Here is a 19,521-nt window from a genome sequence, read left to right as displayed (position 1 = left end):
ATAATCTCTTTCTTCTCTATTCCTTTAGAACTTACCTCTATGCTTTCTTGTTAGCATCTCCCTAGTGGACTGTGAATCTCCAGAAGGGAAGGATCACTCTTAGTCATCATTTGTCCCTAACGCCATACAGCACCTGCTAGTGGGTGTGCAAGTGTGAATTGAATTTAATCATCTCAAAACATTCATTATCTTTTTTAAAAATATGCTTATTTATTTTGAGAGAGAGGCAGAGAGCATAAGTGGGGAGAGGGGCAGAGAGAGAGGGAGGGAGAGAATCCCAAGCAAGCTCTACTCTGTCAGCACAGAGCCTGACACAGAGCTCAAACTCAGGAACTGTAAGATGAAATCAAGATGACCTGAGCAGAAATCAAGAGTCTGATGCTTAACCGACTGAGCCACCCTGGTGTCCCTCAAAACATTCATTATCTTAAACCTCCAACCAATATGAGATAGAAGATATAAAGAAATAAGAAACAAGAGGGCCGCAGATTTAAAGCAAGAGCCTTAATTTCACATGCAACATTTTATAAGGATGATTCTCAAGGTATGATCTCTAGGTCCTTCTGACAGACTGTAAATTTAACAAATGTATATCTTCATTCCCTACATGTGAAAGATGTAGGGATTCTTCTTTTTGCAGGCAGCTAAGGGCTACTTAGTAATCTACTAAATGAGTTATCAACAATTTTTGTTTATAAGCTACAATTGACATATATCTACAGAGTGCTAAAGATTCTAATTTAGCTCTCTATTTTAAACATTTTTTCATGTTTATTTTTGAGAGAGACAGAGTGTGAGCAGGAGAGGGGCAGAGAGAGAGAATTCGAAGCAGGTTCCAGGCTCCAAGCTGTCATTGCAGACCCTTACGCGGGGCTCGAACCCGTGAACCGTGAGATCATGACCTGAGCCAAAATCAGACGCATAACCTACTGAGCCACACAGGCGCCCCTTAGCTCTCTACTCTAAAGCCTGGCAACCACAAAAATGTGTGGCCAATGCATATATGCAGATAGTTGGATTTCTCTCAGATTTCAAAAAGTCAATTTCTTATGTATCATCATGAGTATACTGAGGTTGCTGAGGTTCTGCTTACAGTTCTTGTTTATTGCTTATATATTAATGTTAGTTTAGTTTTATCATGATCAGTTTGTTCTTGGTTCATTAATTTGTTGGTGTCTCATCAGGATAGCTTCAGACATGAGCTCTGGAGGCAGTGTCTTCTATGTGTAATCTGTGTGAACTTGGGCCAGTTATTTCATTGTTCTGAGCCTCAGTTTTCTATCTCAAAATGAAGGGGAGGTGGTAAGTGTAAGAGTACTTATCTCATTGGTTTGATGTGGAGAATCACTGAGTTTAAGGCACGTGGAGTGTTTCCACGGGATGGTACCCAGCTCAGAGAGAAGGTGCCCAGCACATGATGGCACATGAATATTGGTTAGGATTCAGTTGAGCTAAGAGTGACAGAAAACCAGTCATAGTGACCTAATAAGATGAAAGTTTCTTTCATAGAGGAACCCTCTTGTACTGTTGGCAGGAATGCAAACTGGTGCAGCCACTCTGGAGAACAGTATGGAGGTTTCTCAAAAAGTTAAAAATAGATCTACCCTATGATCCAGCAGTTACTTTACTAGGTATTTACAAAGGATACAAAAATACAGATTTGAAGGGGTACAAGCACCCTGATGTTTATAGCTATCAACAATAGCCAAACTATGGAGAGACCCCCAAATGTCCATTGACTAATGAATGAATAAAGAAGATGTGGTGTATACACACACACACACACACACACACACACACACACACACACACACACACACAATAAAGGTGGCTTGGTGGCTCAGTCTGTTAAGCATCCAACTTTGCTCCGGTCATGAAATCACAGCTCATGAGTTCGAGCCCTGTCTTGGTCTCTGTGCTGACAGCTCAGAACCTTGAGCCTGCTTCAGATTCTGTGTCTCCCTCTCTGTCTGCCCCTCTACTGCTCATGCTCTTTTTCTCTCTTTCAAAAACAAACATTAAATACTTTAAAAAACCACAATAGCATATTACTTAGCTATCAAAAAGAATGAAATCTTGCCATTTGCGATGATGTGGATGGAGCTAAAGTGTGTTATGCTAAGCAAAATAAATCAGTCAGAGAAAGACAAATACCATATGATTTCACTCATGTGGAATTTTAAGAAACAAAACAGATGAGCACATCGGAGGAGGGAAAAAGAGAGAGAGGGAAACAAAACATTAGAGATTCTTAAAAATAGAGAATAAACTAAGAATTGATGAAGGGAGGTGGGTGGGGATGGGTGGGTAGGGATGGGCTACATGGGTGGTGGGCATTAAGAAGGGCATTTGTTGGGATGAGCACTGGGTGTTGTATGTAAGTGATGAATGACTGAATTCTACTCCTGAAACCAATATTATACTGTATGTTAACTAACTAGAATTTAAATAAAATTTGAAAAGAAAGTGTCTTCTTTACACATGACCATGAGCAGCCCAGAGTGGGTATGACAGTGAGCAATCATCATATACCCATTTCCTCTCATCTTGTTGTGCCACCATTTCTCAAAATGGGATTTTCATGTCAGAGTCTAGATGGCTATCTCACCACCATCTATCACCATCTTCCAGTTGGCAGGAAGGAAGAATTGACAGTCACCGGGCCAAATAAAATCTTTTCCCTGGTTTTTAAAAATTGGCGCCTAGGGCAATCAAGCAAATGAATAAACAAAAAGCAGAAACAGATCCCATAAATACAGAGAACAAACTGATGGTTGCCAGAGGGATGGGGGTCGGGGAATGGATAAACAGGTGAAGGACATATAGGCTTTCGCTTACGGAATGAAGAAGCCATGGGAATAAAAGGTAGAGCATAGGGAATACAGGTAATAGTACTGTAATAGCATTGTATGGTGGCGGATGGTAGCTACACTGTGGTGAGCAGAGCATAAATGTAGAGACTTGTCAAGTCACTATGCTGTACACCTGAAATCATGTAATATTGGGTTCCAACTATACTTCAATTTAAAAAAAAATGGAGCTAAGGGAAGTTTTAATTTCTTCATGGGTGAAGAGATAATATCCAGTGCTCTTCATGCACTTCTGGTAAGAATGTAAAATGGTGCTGCTACTTTGGAAAACAGGAGTTCTTCCAAAGGTTAAATATGGAGAAACCATGTGACATAGCAACTGTACTCCTACTCATATATTCAAGAGAAATGAAAACATGGTCACATAGAAACTTGTCCCTGAAAATTCATGCCAACATCATTCAAATAGCCAGAAAATTGCAACAGCTCAAGTGTCCATCAACTGGTAAGTGGATAAACAAAATGTGATCTATCTCAATAGAATAGAATATTGTTAGTCAATAAAAAGGAATGAAGTAATGATTCATGCTACAACATGGATGAACCTTGAAAATATTATAGTAGTTGAGGGGTGCCTGTGTGGCTCAGCTGGTTAAGTATCTGACTCTTGGTTTTCGCTCAGGTCGTGATCTCAGTTTGTGAGTTCGAGCCCCACATCAGGCTCTGTAATATTAGCACAGAGCCTGCTTCCAATCCTCTGTCCCCCGCCTTTCTCTGCCCCACCCCTGCTTGTCCCCTCTCTCTCAAAATAAATAAATAAACTTAAAGTTAAAAAAAGAAAATATTATACCAGTTGAAAGAAGCCAATTACAGAAGACCATATACTATATGATTCCTCTTACACAAAATGTGTAGTATAGGCAAATCCATAGACACAAAAAGTAGGTTACTGGTGGCTAGGAGAAGTGGGAATGGGGAGTGACTGCTAATTGTATGGGGAGACTGAGACCAAACACAAAACCATGACTTAATCAATCATATCTGTGTAATAATGAAACCTTGATAAAAACTCTGGAGGTTCAGAGTTGGTGAACACATCAGTGTGCTCGGAGGGTGGCATGGGCTTCCAGCCTCTCCCATTCCAGACCTGGTCTTATATGGCTTTTCTTCTATTTGGCTGATCCCGAGTTAATCCTTTATGATAAAACAGTAATTAAAAATACAGTGCTTTCCTGGGGCACCTGGGTGGCTCAGTCAATTAAGCATCTGACTCTTGATTTAGGCTCAGGTCATGATTTCATGGTTCATGAGTTGGTGTCCCACATCAGGCTCTGTGCTGACAATGCTGAGCCTGCTTGGGATCCTCCCTCTCTCTCTCTCTCTACCCCTCCCCTGCTCACAGTCTATTTCTCTCTCAAAAAAACACATTAACTTTAAATAAATAAATAAAACTATAGTTCTTTCCTGATTCTATGAGTCATTCTAGTGAATTATGAAACCTCAACAGGAAGCCCCAAATTTGTAGTCAGACTGGTCTGACAAGTGTAGGTGGCCCCCTGGACTTGCAGGTTTTTGTGACGTGGGGTCCTCATAGTGTCAGATTTGAATGGAATTGTTGTTGTTGTTTTTTTAATGGAATTGTTAGGTGGCCGTATGGTGCTGGGGAGTTGCTGGACTGGACTAGGGAAGGTAGCCTGTGCTAAGTGGGTCATTATCTACAATGTTCGAGAATACTCTAGTGAAGTACTTAGTACAAAAGCACCAGACTTTGAGTATACATAGATGAGAGTAATTGTGCTACTTTGGGGCACTTCTTAAGGTGAGAGATAAAAGTATTGACGTTTTTAGAGTTGAACTGTATTTTACAAATATAAATGTTTACTAGGGGTACTTTTCAAAAGACCCTTCTTATCAACATTTTCGAAGATATGGAGGCCTATTTACTCAAGATTATATAGTACCAGATGTGTCTAGAGGTGAAAGGACGCAGTTAGAGCTCTCTTTTCATCCTGTAGGTGTATATATTTCCATCAGGAGGAAATTTCCCTGGATCTTGAAACAAAATAGCTACTCTAGGGGTGCTCAGTCAGTTGAGCATCTAACTCTTGATTTTGGCTCAGGTCATGATCCCAGGGTCGTGGGATTGACCGCCTTATAGGGCTCCATGCTGAATGTGGAGCCTGCTTAAGATTCTCTCTCTCTCTTCCTCTGCTCCTCTCCCACACTCACATGAGCTCTTTCACTCTTCACTATTCACGTATATATATATGAAGAAAAACAGCTGCTGCTATCCAAATAAATATGGATGCAACACATTATATTGCTTTCAGTAGATATTTTATTGCTTTGATTCTTTTGGGAAAGTTGATTATGTCCCTACTTGCTCTGCACCCTCCTCTCCTCTTTGGTCTCCCCCTTTTGCACCCTCCACTCCTAGATAGGAAGAGGACATTATTTTTTTTTAAAAAATGTTTTTTTTAATGTTTTTTTTTTTAAATTTTTGAGAGACAGAGAGAGACAGTGCGAGCAGGGGAGGGTCCGAGAGAGAGGGAGATGCAGAATCTGAAGACAGGCTCCGAGTTCTGAGCTAGCTGTCAGCACAGAGCCTGACATGGGGCTCGAACCCATAAACTGTGAGATCGTGACCTGAATCAAAGTCAGATGCTCAACTGACTGAGCCACTCAGGGGCCCTGGAAAAGGACATTCTTAGAAATTCATAGAGGCAATGGGAGGAGGGGCAGAGAGAGGGGGACAGAGGATCTGAAGTGGGCAATGTGTTGACAGCAGTGAGCCCGATGTGGGGCTTGAACTCACGAACTGTGAGACCATGATGAAGCTGAAGTTGAAAGCTCAACTGACTGAGCCACCCAGGTGCCCCAAGACTCCAGAATTTTAAAAGGACAAGAAACAGGTCGTTATGAAAAAAAAATCACATCATTACAAGCTTCGAAGCAGTTCATATGGCATAATATAAACTATTTATAAAATGAATATAAGTAATAAGAGTACTGTTAAAAAAAAAACCACAAAAACAGTGCAGAAAATAGCTAGTTTATGTATGTGAACACAGGGTCTTATGAGGAATCATATCATTATCAGATGTGGGACTGATCTTACCAAATCAGAATCTTCACATATGGCATTAATTCACAAGTTAAAATCTTAATGAAAGATTTGTTTACCACTCTCCCCCTCTGACACAAGCAATGGCTTTCTTGTTATTTCAAGTGAGAATATTTACTTCATTGAATTAGTTCCTCAAATCATGATACAAATGGGATAAGACATTTTTTCTCATTTAAGAAGATTGGGGTTGCAGTCTTGATGCATCTTTATGGAGTGCCTTTGCACTGGAGAAAACATCTGGTGTTACTTTCCTAATATTTTAAAACTATAGGAGTCTCTGTTCATAGCACCTTGAGAAAATGGTGAACATGAACAAAATTATGTAGACAATTTTCAGTTTGCTAATTGAATAACACTTTATTTCATACAAAGTGGTTCCTCTATAACAAATAAGTAGTTCATTTATTTTTAATTGCTTATTTAATTTCAGCTTTAATACTTTTATTTAGAAATGACTTCATAGGAGGGAAAGTATTAGGCAACAAAAGAGAACCAACCAAATGTGTAATAATCTTTAGGATTCTATCAGGCAGGACTCATGAAAACTATTTAGAAGAAATGAATTACCGAATTCTGTAGTTTTAACTTTCAAATGTATCTTATATTTGTAATAAAATAAATATGTATCTTTTTATTTTCTCAATGAATTAAATATATTTACAAAAAGGGTTGTGCATTATAGCAGAAGGAGACTACATGGAAGTCTCAGGTGTTGGTTCTAGGTCCTACACTGAAACCATCCAGCTCTGTCATCTCAGACTTACAAGTTAATATCTCACCCTGATTCCTTACCCTGGGAAGCAGACTCGAGAATCTCTAATGTACCGGGGTGCCTGGGTGGCTCAGTCGGTTAAGCGTCCGGCTTCAGCTCATGTCATGATCTCACGGTTCCTAGGTTCGAGCCCCGCGTCAGGCTCTGTGCTGACCACTAGCTCAGAGACTGGAGCCTGTCTTGTCTTCAGATCCTGTGATTCTTTCTCTTTCTGACCCTCCCCTGCTTGCACTGTCTGTCTGTCTGTCTCTCTCTCTCTCTCAAAAGTAAATAAAAACATTAAAAAAATTTTTTTAAAGAATCTCTAATGTACTTCCTGGCTCCAAATTTCTGTGATTAATTCTATAATCTTCAGGGTGCTGTAGGAGTAGTAAGGAACATGGGATTGAAGTCACACTAAACAGATCCCCGGTCTGCCCCTTACCTGCAATGTAACCTTGGACAGGTAGCCTTTCTGAATTCTGGACCAGGTTTATAAGCCATGTCGAAGCCATGCTCCATTGCCCCTCAGCGCAATGCTGCTGCGTGGGGCAGCTCCAGGCCCTGTCAGCCGCCCACCTCTGGGCCTGCTTCCATCTCCTTCACCACCGCTGGGCTCTCTCTGGTGCCCAGGATCTTGGAGTTAATGTTCCCAAGTGCAAACCTCCACCAGTGAGAGAGAGAATCTTTCTGACTCTCAGTGTGGCAATTTGGGGCACATTAACAACTTTTTGGTGTGTCTCCAACTGGATTGAGCCTCACAGTGGTAACCAACTCATTAATAAGCCCTGTATTGGCTTTTCTCACCTACCTGTCTCACTTTTCCCACTATCTTCCTTGTGCTTCTTGGGAATCACCTGCCAAATAATCTATTTACACATAATTTCTTGTCTCAGGTCTCGGTTTTGATAAGCCAATTTCACAATTGCTGTGATGATTGAAAACGTGTGTATAGTACCTACTAGATCCTATGATAAGATCCTAACAAATTGTAATAATTATTATATCTGACAGTTGAAACAGAATTTCATGGTTCTAGGCAATACTTAGATTGTGTTTCTACAAATAAGCCAATGTTGACATCTTGCTAAAGCATATTCACATAATTTTGTGAGGTTATCTAAAATATATAGAAAACTTTGTAAGTGGGGAAATTTTAGGTATGATTAAAAATGTGGTATAGAAAGTGGTGCCTGGCTGGCTCAGTCAGTAGAGCATGTGGCTCTTGATCTCAAGGTCATGGGTTCTAGCCTCACATGGGGTATAGAGCTTACTTAAAAAAAAAGGAAAAATAATCTGATATAGAAAAAATATTTGGTAAGAATTTTTTGCTCTTTCTTTTTCCTTTTTCATTTCTCCTTTTCATTGTGTTTCTATATTGAGGTCATAATTCTACTTATATATGAAATGTCATAAATTGAGTACTATTACCTTGAAGAAATAAGTAGGAAGGCATTCATAAGAGACAGCTTGTGTATAAATATAAATCTTTTGACTATTATTCAATGATTCCACAAGTGCTTAATCATGAAAGGTCATTATCTAACCTGACAATTCTGCAGACGAATGCTAGAAACTTTGTATTTCTTTCAGTACTAGGATTGACTTTCTCTAATTATTTCTTAGTCTGTATCTTTCCTGACAAGTGTATTTAACAAGTTTGCTATTGTTTTTGTCAGTATGTCCCTATTCAATTCACAGTACCTTCGGGGCTTATGTGGAAGTTCTAAAAAAAAAATGGTGAAATGGAATATAACGAATCTTGTAACAAGCAGCCATAGGTCTGTCAATACAAGTTCTTACTTACACATGCTAACTGAAAAGAACACTGTAGGGCTTCTGGATTTATCTGAATAGGCTAAATCCCCTGGGCTTGCTCCAAGACCAGAAGGGTATCCCTCGGGCAGTGCCAGGCATGTGCAAAGGGAATACTTTTTCTTCTGTTTTTTTCTTAATAGTTTATTGTCAAATTGGTTTCCATATAGCACCCAGTGCTCTTCCCCACAAGTGCCCTCCTCCATCACCACCACCTCTTTTCCCCCACTTCTGTTTTTTAAACACTTATTTTTATTGAGGTATAATTGACATGTAACATTGTGTAAGTTTAAGGAATACAATGTGCTGATTTGATGCATTTATGTATCGCAATATGATTACCACTGTAGCTTTATCTGATAGCTCTATCATGTCACATAAGTATTTCATTTTTGTGGTGGGAACAATTAAGCTGGAACTCTTAATAACTTGGATGTTTATAATTCAGTATTGTTGTGTATAATTACTATGCTGTGCATTAAATCTCCAGGACCCATTTATTCACTGGTTGCAAGTTTGTACCCTTAAACAACATCTCCCCAATTCTCACAGTCCCTGGTAACCACCATTCTACTCTCTGTTTTTATGAGTTTGGCGTTTTTAGATTCCACATATAAGTAATATCATACATTGTCAGTCTTTGTCTGCCTGACTTATCTCACTTAGCATATGGCCCTTAAGGTCCTTTGATATTGTCACAATGGCTAGACTTGCTTGTTTGTCATTGCTGAATGATATTCTACATACATACGTATGTATGTATGTATGTATAATATATATATTTACACATCTTCTTTATCCATTCCTCCATTTGTGGACACTTAGATTGTTTCCATATGTTGGCTATTATGAATAATGCTGTAATAAATAGGGGGTGCAGATATTTCTTTAATATCCTGTTTTCATTTCCTTTGGATACATACCCAGGAGTGAAACTGTTGGAACATATGTTTGTTGTGTTTTTAAGGATCATTTGTCTTTATGAATGTGTCTTGGCCTGAGGACCCCAATATGGGAATATAAGTTGGTTGGTTCTTTCTGAAATATAACTATCTATCAGAAATGTTTAAATATTCATACTCTTACATCCAGTAATTTCACTTCCAGGAACAACTCTTAGGAAATAATTACAGATTTAGACACGTGTGCTAAGATCTTTATTGTGTTTTTTATAATAGCAGGAAGGAGGAATAAAAGGAAAGTAGGATAGTAGGAAGAAAAGAAGGAAGATAGGAGAGATGAAAGAAAGAGAGAAAAGAGAAAAAACCATGGAAACAGCCTAACATTCGATAATCAGGGAATGATTACAAAATGTTGATGGACTCATACAATGGGCAGTTTTGTAGCCAGAAAGATGACTTCATATATCTATAACAATGGTTGATATCTTTCATGTATAACAACTTCTGTAATTCAAGAAAAAAGTTAAATACTCCTTATGGAAATAATAGGCAAATCAGATAAGTAGAAAATTTACAAAAATAAAATAATGGCTAATAAAATATTTTAAAAATTCAATCACTAATTGTCATAGAAATTTAGATTAAAAAAATTACAAACTGTCATTTGTTACTATGAAAATGGCAAAGATTTTTAATAGTGATACTCAGTGATGATGTATGGAAATATTGAATTGCTATATGGTACACCCGAAACGAATATAACATGGCATGTTAACTAGCTGAAATTTAAATAAAAACATAGGTCCCCTTGCAGCCATGGCCACCACCGCTGCCGCTGGCGGTCCTGGGGCGTCTCTGTCCCCGGACGAATTGCTTCCGAAAGGCGATGCCAAGAAGACTGAGGAGGAACTGGAGGAGGAAGACGACGAGGAGCTAGATGAGACCCTGTCGGAGGGACTGTGGGGTCTGACAGAGATGATCCCAGAGAGGGTCCGGTCCGCGGCTGGAGCCACTTTTGATCTCTCCGTCTTTGTGGCTCAAAAAGGGTACAGGTTTTCCAGGGCAGCCTGGTGGATCGGGACCACTTCCTTCATGATCCTCGTCCTTCCCGTTGTCTTCGAGACAGAGAAGTTGCAAATGGAGCAGCAGCAATAACCGCAGCAAGGCAGATACTTCTGGGGCCTAATACAGGGCTCTCAGGAGGAGTGCCAGGGGCTCGACCTTCACTTCCCGGGAAGATCTAGAATGTTACTGCTGTATGACTTGTCTTGGTGGGACGAGTTTGAAAATTCAGTAGTGTTTGAACTGCTGATTATTTGGATTCTTCTTTCTCTTCTTTTCCTTTTCTGTTTTTAACTTTGGCACATTGCTTTATCTCAACCGGGCGGAGAGAATTCTCCTCGGTGTGTCACGGAGACTCCCCACTTGCAGCTGTGCCCTCCACGCTGTCCCGTGTCTTCTGTCCTCACTCTGATAGCAGAGTGCAGCAATGCAGACGGTTACCGGAGCTCTGGCCATCCCACCCCTTTAACTAGATAACTCGCGACCGGAAGATCTCCTCAACTATCCGATCGCGGCATAGGAACTGATGCCGCTGGGAAGGATGTGCCCCTGGCCAGTTTTGTTTTTAAGCATGGAGATGTTGGGAAGGGACATGCACACAGTATGAAATCCGTAACGTGTTGCAGCTGCAGCGTAAGGCAGCCACTGTGAATTTCTGTGTTGGAAAGGAGGGAGGGCAGCTTCAACCGCAGGATGGGGACTGTGGGGGACAGGGCGGGAGCTCAGTTCCCCTGCCCTTTTGGCTCTTAGAGACCTGAATGTGTGTGTCCAAAACAGGAAAAAAGTGCTCACTAAATATTAAAAATGATTCCAAAGGGAAAATAAATAAATAAAAACATTAAAAAAAAGTGATACCCAGTGATACCAAGAGTGTAGAGGGCCTTCCTATAAAACATCAAAACAGATCAAAGGCTTCAAAATGTGCAAAAAAAAAAAAATCATAGCCTAATTAAGACTTCTTAAAATTTTCTTTGTAGGAACTTGTTTCTACCCAATAGTATTTGGATATTGAATTTAAGATCAAAAGGAAGTATGGACATATTGCTATCTGAGAAATGTCAGTCTGAAAAGCCTATGTAATATATGCTTGCATTTCTATGACATTCTGGGAAAGGCAAAACTATAAGCTGTGTAAACCAATCTGTGGTTATAAGTGGGTCGGGAAAGCTTGAACAGGTATAATACTGAAGATGCTTTAGGGTGGTGAAGCTGTTCTTCATGATGCTGTATGAATCATATGGAATGAAACCATGACATTCTGCATTTGTCACAACCCACATAACTTTACAGCATAAAGAGGGAACCTTAATGAATGCAAACTAACAAAAAAATCATTTAGAAGGTTGGGGATCCCAGGATGGAACACAGAGTGTAACAAAGGAATCTAACTGTATTACAGATGCATGAAAATTCCTTACTGAGAGCCGAAGGGAAAGGTGTTGACCTGAGTAACTCTGGAAATGAGTGGAGTCTGTAGATTAAAGTCAAAAGAAACTGTACACAAGGTAGAACACATAATAAACACTGGGTTCCGATTGATATAGTTGTTTCTTGTAGCATATATGTTAACAATTCTGACACTAATACACAAGTACACTGAGATTGAACAATTCAGTAAATGAATTATGGATAATTTGAGCCAGGGTTCTCATTGCTGAAGCAGGCGGTTACAAAGAAGAAGGCTAGACTGTTCTATGGACTAATGGATTTGAGTTGGAGACATCAGCATGGACTCATGTTTATCTTCATATAGATATAAATCACTACATGTAAAGATATGTGTAGATATATGCAAATACACAGTTAAGTATACACACATATTTCCTTACTCCGACAGCTAAAAGGGCCTAGAAGCAACCGCATCCCAATTAGCAGTGAGCACCTCTAGCTCCCAGATCTTGGTTTCTAGTACCATCCTCCAGTGAAAGGAACCAAAGCCCATTAGAGAAATGGCAGAATCAAGAAATGGAACAAGGAATATACAAGATAAGCGTGAAGCATTTTGTAGTGCCAGAACATAAGAAAGTGCTGAAAAACAAAACCAAACCCATAAAACAAAAAAACCACACCCAGAAACAAAACCAAAAATCAATAAAGAAGGTATGTTAAAGGGACTCCGTAGCCAACTGAAACAGGTTCCACTGCTATTCTCATCATGTCATATCACAGATACTGTACTATCAACATGACTCATTGTTTATATTGACTTAATCATTGGGCTGAGGTAGTGTTTGTCATCTACACTGTATGACGTCATTAGAATGGCACGTTACCTCTTTCATCTTCCTGCCACAGACTCATAACCTCAGTCTAAGCTTGAGGAAAATATCAGACAAATCCATGTTGAAAAACATTCTACCAAACACTTGAGCAGTACTCCTCAACACTGTCAAGGTCATCAAAAGCAAAGAAAGCTTGAGAAACTGTCATAGCCAAGAGAAGCACAAAGAGACATGACAACTAAATATGCTGGAACTGGAAAAGGACATTAGGTAATCTGAATTACCTAATAAAGGAAATCTGAATAAATTATGGATTTAAGCTAATAATAATGTATCAGTATAGGTTCATTAATTCTAACAAGTGTACCATGCAAATATAAGATGTTAATAATAGGGGAGACTGAGTATGAGTCATATGAGGTATACCATTTTTAAAACTTTTCTACAAACATAAAAACATTTTTAATAGAATGTTCATTAAAAAATGATAGCCAATAAAAAAATAAATAGCTTTGAAACTGGGAAAAACTTTAAAGAACCAGTGGTTTGTAGTAAACAAATATATAACACAGATCCGCTTCAAGGAAGGGTTTACTTTCCAGCCACTGGGAGTGCAGTTAGCAAACAGCCTCAACTGTCAGCTTCTTCAGAGTATTCCTCAGCTGCAGAGAAATGTCCCTCATAAGTCACAGCTTCCAGAAGCCGTCATCTAGTGACTGAGCAGGGTGGGTGTAAAAGCCTGGCCATCTCTGCCCAAAGACAGACGACTCTGATGGGTAGCATTTGCTCACGAAGTCCTCACTGGGTTGGCTGACTCTCCAGTATTTTCTGTTTTCTCTGTTTTGGAGCACTTCGTTCTGGGAAGGTCAGCTACTATGGATGTCATAAGGACACTCAGTCGGCCCTGTGGTGAAGCCTGCATGGTGAAGAACTGAGTCCTGTCACCAACAACCAGTGCCAATTTGCAGGCATCTGAGTGAGTCACCTTGGAAGCAGAACCTTTATCTCTGCCAAGCCTTTAGATGACTGCAGCCTCAACATTGTGACTGAGATGTCATTAAGAGACCCTGAGCCCAGAATCACCTACATAGGCTGTTTCTGATTTCTTGACCCACAGAAACTATGAGACAATCACTGTTTATTAAGTCACTACATTTTGGGGTAATACTTGATATCATAATATATATCCTATATTTCTTCTGCTCCAACATCAATCAAGAGGGCAGTGTGTGAGGGCAGCAGTTTTGGAAAAGAGAAGGGATACTGAGGGCTATGGACACATGCGCCAACTTGTACTTGAGGGTATATAATGGCACCTCTGTTGGGAATACTTGGTTTTCTCTTTAAGTGAGAAGCATAGAATAGCTACTAGAGGAAATGTCAGGCAGTAGAAAAAAACAGAAAAAAACAGGTGTAGATAGCACAAATGTATAGTGACCTGATTTACTGGGCTCTTATCTTTCTCTCTCCATCAAGTCTATGGTGTAGGAGTAGAAATGAGGAAACTAGCCAGCAACTAGGGAAAATCACGTTCATCGAGGACCAGAATATTTGGGGCATTGGCACAGGAGGACTGATGTCCTTGGTACCAACATGGGTATGATTTCTTTTATGTGAACACTATGGTTAGTAATTTATACTATAAAATTGCCAATATTTGGGGCGCCTGGGTGGCTCTGTTGGTTAAGCGTCCAACTTTAGCTCAGGTCATGATCTCTGTGAGTTCTAGCCTCGATTGGACTCTGTGCTGATAGCTCAGAGCCTGGAGACTGCTTCATGGATTCTGTGTCTCCCTCTCTTTCTGCCCTTTCCCCGTGTGCTCTCTCTCTCAAAAATAAATAAAGATCAAAATTGCCAATATTTGACATTTTGACATATGTGTCAATTTCATATAATTCAATATCCATTCAATTCCATCTTGAGAAAAAAATTCTTAAGATTAAAGAAATATTTGATGAATACCCTCTATTTCTCAATGCCTGGAACACAATAAACTCTTAAAGTCTTTCAAAATAGTTGTACATGCACATGATTTAGAAATAAAAATACAGGAGGTATTTAAAAGGGAAAATTGTTTTCAGCTGCAAGTAACAGAAACTTGTCAGCTGACTAAAACTGGCTTAGATGGCAGGGAAGCATATTAGTTCACTTATCAGGAGAGGTGAAGGGTGGAGTTCAGAGTTAGTTGATATAGCAGCTTAAAGGTATTGTTAAGGACCGAGATTTTGTCTGTCTTTCTCTACTCTGCTATCTAGTCCATGGGCTTTAGCCTAAGGCTGAATTTCTTTTACACTTCAAAGATGGAAACACTTGGGCCGCATGCTTCCTTGTTTGCATCCAACAAGACAGAGAAAAGCTGACCTCTTGTGAACTTCTCATAAGAGTGAGAAAGCATAAATCTGAGAAGCTTCCAGCAAACTTCTCCTCTCATTTCATTAGACAGAATTGGGTCACTCATAACAGCTCATTGTTGAGGGAATGGAACCATATTTATACCAATCAGAGCCATCCCTGGAGAAAAAGTCAGTTTTCCAAATGCATTTGAATAAAATGGATATGGTTGAGTCACCCACAGTGTTTATTACCTTGGCTCACACCTGCCCCAGCTGCCCTTCCACAGAGGCAAACACTATTGCCAGCTTCCTGTGCATCCTTCTAAAGATATTCTATACAGGTTCATTTTTAGAAGTTCTCTTTTTAGAGAAATGGTAGCACAGTACACATTTCTTACATTTTGCTTTTTTGTGTAGTACATTTTGGTAAATGTTTACTAAATGGTAATAATATATATTTTGTAAGCCAGATGGGTTTTTTAAAATTTTTAGTTAATTAATTAATTTAGAGAGAGAGAGTAGGGTTGGGACAGAGAGAGAGGGAGAGAATCCCAAGCAGGCTGTGTGCCATCAGCACAGAGCTTGATGTGGCATTCAATCTCACAAACTGTGAGATCGTGACCTGAGCCGAAGTCAAGAGTTGGAAGCTTAACTGACTGAGTCACTCAGATGCCCTGTATCCTAGTTACTCACTTTGCTTATTTGCCTTTTGTACTTCACTAGCATTAAAGTCTTGTTTTAAAAGTTCTAGACAATTTCTATTAGGCTAAGGGGCAAATAGGGAGGAGGTTTTGGCTAGACTGAGGCCATAGTGTTAAATGGGATCAGTGGACTTTGGGTATCAGTACAGTAGTGGCAGCAGGGAGGAAGAGAACCCCAAGGGTTAGATAAAATAATAGAACAACAACAGTAATAGCAAATGTATATTGAGTGCCTTCTATGTTCCATGTTGTGCTAAACTACTTCTACTCAGGAAGAATCAGATTAGGTCTGCTTGGTCAGCTGTGTTTTCCCATCTAAAGATTCTCCTTCAAATACTAAAGCTTGTGTTAGTATTTTAATACTGCAGTTTGTTCTTGGTAAGTAAAACTGCAAAGAGCTGCATTAAAAAAGATGCAAGTGATAAGGAGGGACACAGCCTGATGAAGGATGTGGATGATGAAGTCTAACAAACCTGAATTTCAATCCTGGCTCTGTCTCTTACTAGTGTCACAATGATGATTGGACACTGGACAATTTTCTTAATGTCTCTGTGCTTCACTATCCTCATTTGTAAACTGGGGCGATGTGGGAGAGCTCCTGTGAGGACTAAATGAGATAGGCATACAAAATACTTTGCATGGCGCCTGACAGAATAAGCATTCAGGAAGTCTAAACAGAAGTTTGATGGTATGTGATGACTTCTAGAGAAAAAGACCTATCCTACAGTTTTTTATTATAAATGCAACTACATTGGTATAGTAATTTAAAAAATAAATTTTATTGATATATAATATACAAGAATACATACCCATTTTAAGTATATAGATCAATAAGCTTTGACAAATAAATTCACCCATATAATCACTACAATTATAGAACATTTTCATTACTTCAAAGATTTCTCATGTGCCCTTTTCAAGTCAATCCTCCTACTTGAGACCCTGGGTCACTGCTAATTTGCTTTCTATAACTATAGATTTGTTTTTAGAATTTCATATAAATGGAATCACGTTGTATATACTTCCTGTGTGGTTTATTTCATTTAGCCTATTTTAAATTTTTTTTAAATTTATTTTTGAGAGAGCAAGAGCAAGAGAGAGCAAGCAAACGTGAACAGGGGAGGAGCAGAGAGACAGGGAGACAAAGAATCTAAAGCAGGCTCCAGGCTCCAAGTTGTCAGCACAGAGCCCATTGTGGGGCTCGAACTCGTGAACCACAAGATCATAATGTCAGCCAAATTGAGCACTTAACTGACTGAGCCAACTGAGCCCCCATCACTCAGCCTATGTTTTAGATTTATCCACATTTTGCATGTATCTATAGTATATTTTATTAAGTAGTGTCCAAATGTATAGGTATATTATAGTTTATCAACTAATCAGTTCAGACTCTTGGATTCTTTCCATTCTTTAGCTATTATAAATAAAGCTGCTTTAAACACTCTTTTTGTGAATCCATGTTGTCATTTTTCTTGTGCAAATACGTCTGATAGGAACTGTTGAGTTACATGATAGATGTTTAACTTTATAAGAATGTGCCAAGCTGTTTTCCAAAGTGGTTGTATATTTTACACTCAAACGATGCATCAGAATTCCTGGTACTCCATATCCTCCATAACAATTAGTATTGCCAGGTTTTCTGATTTTCAGCATTCTAGTAGGTGAGATAATATTACACATATATGTTATATATAAATTACATATATCAAAGCTGGTTCACCAACATTGTGTCCATAGTCTAGCCCATGGGAAAGGTGAAAAAGATGAAGAGGCAATGGAAGGGAAGCAATTTCCTTTTAAGGAAATGACCTGAGCATAGCACACATCACCTCTGCTCACAATCCACTGCAAAAACTCAGTCACACAAATGTACTCAGCTGCAGGGGAGGCTGTGATCTCTTCCATGGCACCAAATGCCATGCTAAAACTTATGTAGAGGACCCTATTTATAAAAGGAGGAAATGAAAAACAAATACTGGGGGAAATCAGTCTTAGATGTAATATATTTACATAGTTAAAAAAATTTTTACTGTTTATTTTTGAGACAGAGTATGAGTGTGTGTGTGTGTGCGACCTATAGTCTAACTTTCATTTCCATAATGATGTCATTTCATGCATATTTGGCCAAACATGATCTTCTTTTATGATGTGTATATTCACATGTTTTGCCCATTAAGAACATTTCTTTGCAAGTATTACATGTATTTTTTCCAGTTTCTGGCTTGCCTTTTCATTTTTTTAATACTGTCTTTGGAGAAGCCAGAGTTTGAATTTTGATGATGTCCGGTTGGTTAGTGCTTTCTGTGTACTAAGAAATCACTGCCTAATCCAAAGCCATTAAAACTTTACTATGATTTTTTCTAGAAGTATTACTTTTTTTTTTTTTTAAGTAATCTCTATGCCCAACATGGGGCTCAAACTTATGATCCTAAGATCAAGAATTGCATTCTCCACTGAGCCAGCTAGGCACCCTGAAATGTTAGTTTTAGTGTTTACATTTAGGTTTCTGACCCATTTGGATTTAGTCTTTCTGTATAAGTAAAATAAGGGTTGAGGTTCTTTTTATCTATATGGGCATGTAATGGTTCTAGTAGGATGTCTTTAAAAAATAAAAACTATCCTTTCCCATTGAATTACCTTGGCATCCTTATCAAAAAATCAACTGGCCATACATGTATAGGTCTATATTTGGATTTTCTGAATCATTCAAAAACTATGTGACTATACTTTGGCCAATTCAACAATGTCTTGATTATTTTAGCTTTTTAGTAAGCTTTGAAATTAAATAGTTTAAGTTCTCCAACTTTGTTACTTTGTTCTTTATCAAAATTATTTCAGTTATCCTAGGTCTTTTGTGTTTCTGCATTAAATCTTAGAAACAGATTGCCAATTTCTATTACAAAAGCTCCCTGGGATTTCAATTGGGATTACACTGAATCCATAGATTGATTTGGGGAGAATTACATACTAAAAATATTGAGTCTTCTAATCCATGAACATAGTATATTATTTCTCAATTTAGGTTTTTTGTCTCTCAGCAGTGTTATATAGTTTTTAGAGTACAAATCTTGTATTTTGATAATTGTATCTCTATGATTTTGATACTGTCATAGAATAACTTTATATTTAGTTATTTTATCATCATAATGACCCTATCTATGAGGTAAATATGAACTTCATTTTATAAGTAAAGAAAAATGGGACTTAACAAGATCAAGAGACTGGCTCAATATCATAGGATTGGCTAATCTTACTTTTGGAAATGTATCTTACAAATATGCTTTCTTATGTTCAAAATTACAAACACAAGGTTATTATTTCAGCATCATTTGTAATGGCAAAAGATTTGAAACAACCCTGAACTTATCAATGGTACTATTAAACAGATGGTACAGCCTTAAAAGTACTAGGCAGCAGTAAAAGAATATAAAATATAAAAGAATAAGGAAGATAACTAGTCAGTCATATAAAAGGATATACAAAATAGTGTTAAATAAACAAAATAAGGTAAAGAATGATATGCATGGTTTTCTTTTTATTTAAAAAAATTTTTTTACATTTATTTATTTTTGAGAGAAAGAGAGAGACAGAGCATGAACAGGGGAGGGGCAGAGAAAGAGACACAGAATCTGAAGCAGGCTCCAGGCTCTGAGCTAGTGGTCAGCACAGAGCCTGATGTGGGGCTCGAACCCACAAACCGTGAGATCATGACTTGAGCTAAAGTCAGACACTCAACCGACTGAGCCACCCAGGTGCCCCTGCATGATTTTTCTTTTATGTAAAACTTGGGATAGGGTA

At 38.6% G+C, this 19,521-nt stretch overlaps 1 pseudogene; it reads left to right on the top strand.

Moving 5' to 3' along the window:
* The first annotated feature begins 10,221 nt into the window (after positions 1-10,221).
* LOC115281498 lies at positions 10,222-10,664 on the top strand (annotated as a pseudogene).
* Positions 10,665-19,521: the final 8,857 nt, after the last annotated feature.

Source organism: Suricata suricatta, chromosome 1, assembly GCF_006229205.1.
Source record: "Suricata suricatta isolate VVHF042 chromosome 1, meerkat_22Aug2017_6uvM2_HiC, whole genome shotgun sequence".
NCBI lineage: Eukaryota > Metazoa > Chordata > Mammalia > Carnivora > Herpestidae > Suricata > Suricata suricatta.
The sequence above is the reverse complement of the archived record's forward strand: the minus strand, read 5'-3'. Positions and strand labels throughout refer to the sequence as shown.